Genomic DNA, 4,318 nt, shown 5'->3' with positions numbered 1-4,318 from the left:
TATATGCATGGAAGTGGGCCACAACTAGAAGATTGGATTCTCAGAGCTGAAGCAACAAGTGATTGAGTTGCATGCTGTGTTCTGAGAACTAAATTGAGGTCACCTGGGAGAGTAGGATGTACTTTTAGCCATAGTGACATCACTCTTGCACTGTTTATTTTCAAATTGATTAAAACATGTAAACATAAGCTCTCTTGAATTATCCCCCCAAATACCAGATTTGGAGTATAAGTCGAACATGGTCTGGGGACACCCTGTTCTGTACTTCTAATTTGCTTTTCTGTCAAGATGCTTATGGAAATTAAACATGGAGAGGAAGAGATGGAAACTTTTGCCTTTCAGTTAGAAATAACTCAGCTAATGTCTCTCATCATCAGTATTTATCTCTAGTGCTCCTGATACATTGTCAACTTTCAATAAGAAAACCTAAACCCTTCCAAGTTGAACAGTGGTAAAAAGTTAAAAATCGCAGGATCCACAAACATCAGAAGCATACCTTGGCAACTATTGTTAGTCTGCCACAAAAAACATTTATGGAGGATTTTAAGACCACTGCAGACTTCTCCATGATTGAGCAGTTAGGTATTGAATATTCACCTTATCTAGTAGCAGAGAAACTGGGTCTGATCACAAAAGTCAACTATGAGTGTTATGCCTGCGAATCTTCTCCTGATGAATCCTACACAAACTATAAGACCATGAAAAACTCTTAGCTGGAGTACCCCAGAGAACCATTGCCTCAAAGAAGACTAAGCAGAATACACATAGGAAAGGAGTATTAAGAAAATCATGAAGAAACACTCAAAGTTCACAGGCTATACTATGTCCTATATTTAGAGGAGGAAAAAGATTGAAGGATATCAGATACAATGAGGTACAGCAAGAGAAAAGTGAGAAAGATAAGGATGATGAGGAAAAGCCTATGCATGAAAATGTGGGAAGAGATGAGGAGGGAGAGATTTAAAAAGATAAGAAAAAAGAAAGAAAACAAAGTTTAATTTCATCAGAAAAAGTTGAATAATATTTTGCTTATTTAGTATATGAACTCTGATGACATTACTCAAGAGAAATATTATGAATTCTATAAGAGCCTCACGAATCATTGGGAGGAACATTCAGCAGTCAAGCACTTCTCTGCAGAAGTACAATTGGAATTTATGGCATTGCTCTTCTATCCTAAGTTAGCTGCCTTTGACATTGTGAGAACAAAAAAGCAACATCAACCAGTATCTCCATCAGGTGTTCATCATATAAATCTGTGACGAACTGATACCTGAGTACTTCCATGTTATCCAATGGTGTAGTTGACTTAGAAGACCTGACCATGAAATCTGAGAAATTTTCCAGCAGAGCAAAATCCTGAAATTATCCATGAAAATACTGTGAAAATGTGCCTTGAGCTCCTCTTCTCTGAGATGGCTGAAGACAAATAGAAATACAAGAAATTTTATGATTCATTCTCGAAGAATTTAAAGCTTAAGAATCCATGAAAATTATGTTAAGTGTCTAAGAATCCATGAAAATTATGTTAAGTGTCTGAGTTTCTCCATTTTCGCATCTCTCATTCTAGACATGAGATGACTACATATCAGAGTACGTATCTTGTATGAACAAGACATAGCAGTCAAAGTGAAAACAAAGAGAATATGGTGAACTCTGCTTCTTTTGGAGTATGTGCAGAAATAGGGCATTCAGATAGTGTATATGACAGAGTCTACTGATGAGTACAACATGCACCAGCTTAAATGATTTGATGGAAAATGTCTTGTCTTTGTAATTAAGAAGGCCTGAAGCAACCACAGGATGAGGAAAAAAGAAGAAAATGGAGAAGAAAGAGGTAAATTTTGAGACTCTCTGCAAGCTCATAACTACGATCTTGGAATAGAAGGTTGAGAGGTGACAATCTCATGTAGGCTTATGTCTTCCATCTGCTGCATTGTTACAACCAACTGTGGCTGGACAGCTAAAATGAACTGGACCATAAAGGCTCAAAAACTCAGATGCACTTCTGCAATGGGCTTCATGATGGCCAGAAAGCCCTAGAAATCAATACTGAACACCCAATTGAGGAGACCCAGCTGCAAAAGGTTGAGGAAGACAATAATGACAAAGCTATTGAAGTCCTCATGGTGCTTCTGTTAGAAACTGCTGTGCCATCCACTGGATTCTCACTTGAAGATTCTCAAACTCACTCCAACCACATCTACTACATGATCACAGGAGGCTTGGGTATAGATGAAAATGGGGTGAGAGCAGAAGAGCCCTGTGCTACTATTCCTGATGAGAGACACTGAGTTGAGGCTGATAAAGATGTATTTGGAATAGAAGTAGATTAGAAAAGCCCTGAAAAGTCCACACCCTCTTTATAGTTTTCCTGTGTCTGTTCCAACAGCCTTGACTGACCCTGATGCACCTAGCACTCTGTCCAGGTCTAGAGAATCTCTTCTATCCTGTCCTATGCCTTAAGGCATGAAAATTCCCTCCCACAGAACAGCAGAGCTGGGTATTCTATTTTGTGGGTTTGTTTGTTTGGCTAATTAATTTTGTTCTGAAACTCACAGTATATAAAACTAAACTATGTAAAGGTAAATAGCCAGTATAAATAATTCCAATGCTAGGTAATTTAATGAATACTGAAAAGTGAAATATTGCTTCCCTTATTAAGAGGAAGCTGGGTCATTGGTTGGACTAAGTTAATACTTCTACAGCTGAATTCAAAGATGGGAACACTAAAATAAACTTGTCTACAAAACTATGATTTCAACATGTCTTTCATACCTACAACATGCTCTCTAAGCCTTCTTAATACCCACAACTACGTCTGAGAATGAAAGCAGTTATCCCCTCTGGGTCCTCACAAGCACAAAACAGTATGTATGGTACTTTCATTGCTTAGAAAAGAAAGCAGATTGTCAGTTCTATAACGACAAGGTTACCAAAACTACTTTACCAAACATTGAATTTGCATAACAACTGAATATCCATAGGTGGCTGAAGGTGGTAGAAACCAAGCAGTGTGTACCAGCATACTGCGCATGTGCAGGCGAGGTTTGTGAGGTCACTGCTTCCAGCTGTTACTAGAGTTTCAGAAGCACTTGGACAACCCACATGCAGCTTTGGCTCTCCTGAACAGGGTTGTTTTGTGCCGATACCAGTGGCCAGGGAGAAGGCCCAAGACAAATCAGTGTGCCTACGGGCAGTGGAAGTAACAACCTCCACATGTCCACGGCTCTGTTAGGACTGGGTGACCAGTCGCTCATGCCTGCCACCCGCACCTATGGTGGCTTTCGCCCAATCCTTACCCGCACAATGCTTCTCTTCTTCAGGCTGGCATGGAGGCTCTACAACAACTTTCCCTCTCTCTATGTCATGGCTTCAGTGATGCTAAACGTGCACATGCAGGTTCAGATTGAACTGCTCTGAAAGTGGTTCCCTAAACAAAGGAATCACCCAAGACTCACCCTGTTGAAGACTTTAAATCATGACTAGAAGAAGGACCCTAACCACCAGCCTGGCAACACATAAGAAATCTAAAGGAGATCAACTTAAACTATTATGCAGCCTTGAGAAAAGAACACCAAAACAAAACCTTTGCCCAACAGAACCACCTTCCTGGATGAATCAACCTTCAGTTGACAAAGAACAAAAGACAAATACTAACTGCAAGTTCTCAGTTTTGGAAAACTATCTTGATGCCGTTGTCCCATATAATTTGTAATATTCTAGAGAGAGATGGACCAGAGAAAAATCCAGTAGCACTAAACAGCCATGGAGGATGTTGCCTCAAAGAAGAACTTGGGTATCAGAATAACCAGAACAAACAAAATCTTGAGAAATTGGAATATTTAAGCGTGATCCAACCAAGTGCTTATCTTGATGGGCCAGAACTGATGATCTTGCCTGCTTTCTGCACTGTTCTAAGCTGTTCACAAGTTCGTATGCTTGTCTTAAATTTCTCCTGAAAGATGATGAATTTGTGGACCTCTTATTGGTGACCACTAAAGGCCATAATTTTAGGGAAATAATAGAGTTTAAAGAAAAACACATGGACTACAGATAATACTAGGATTTCCGTCTGTATTGACTTTTCATATAACCAATGTCTTCTGTTGCACGTGAGGGTCCAGAAAAAGAATAAAAATGGATTATTGTAAAACATTGTCTTAGGTTTTGCTTGTTTGTCTTGTTGGTTTTTTTTTTTCCTTTATAGCCATACAGTCCCCACAATGATTTGTATGACTATACAATCCATACTCATCGATGAGAAAAGACATCAAGATAATGCTTTATTTTATTTGGGAGAAAGGACTCATGTGAT

The 4,318-nt window shown here is 39.1% G+C and overlaps 1 pseudogene; it reads left to right on the top strand.

Moving 5' to 3' along the window:
• The first annotated feature begins 533 nt into the window (after nucleotides 1–533).
• Nucleotides 534–2,336, top strand: LOC114627397 (annotated as a pseudogene).
• Nucleotides 2,337–4,318: the final 1,982 nt, after the last annotated feature.

Source organism: Grammomys surdaster, unplaced genomic scaffold (genome assembly GCF_004785775.1).
Source record: "Grammomys surdaster isolate TR1022 unplaced genomic scaffold, NIH_TR_1.0 61, whole genome shotgun sequence".
Lineage (NCBI taxonomy): Eukaryota > Metazoa > Chordata > Mammalia > Rodentia > Muridae > Grammomys > Grammomys surdaster.
This window is presented reverse-complemented; position numbering and strand designations above follow the sequence as displayed.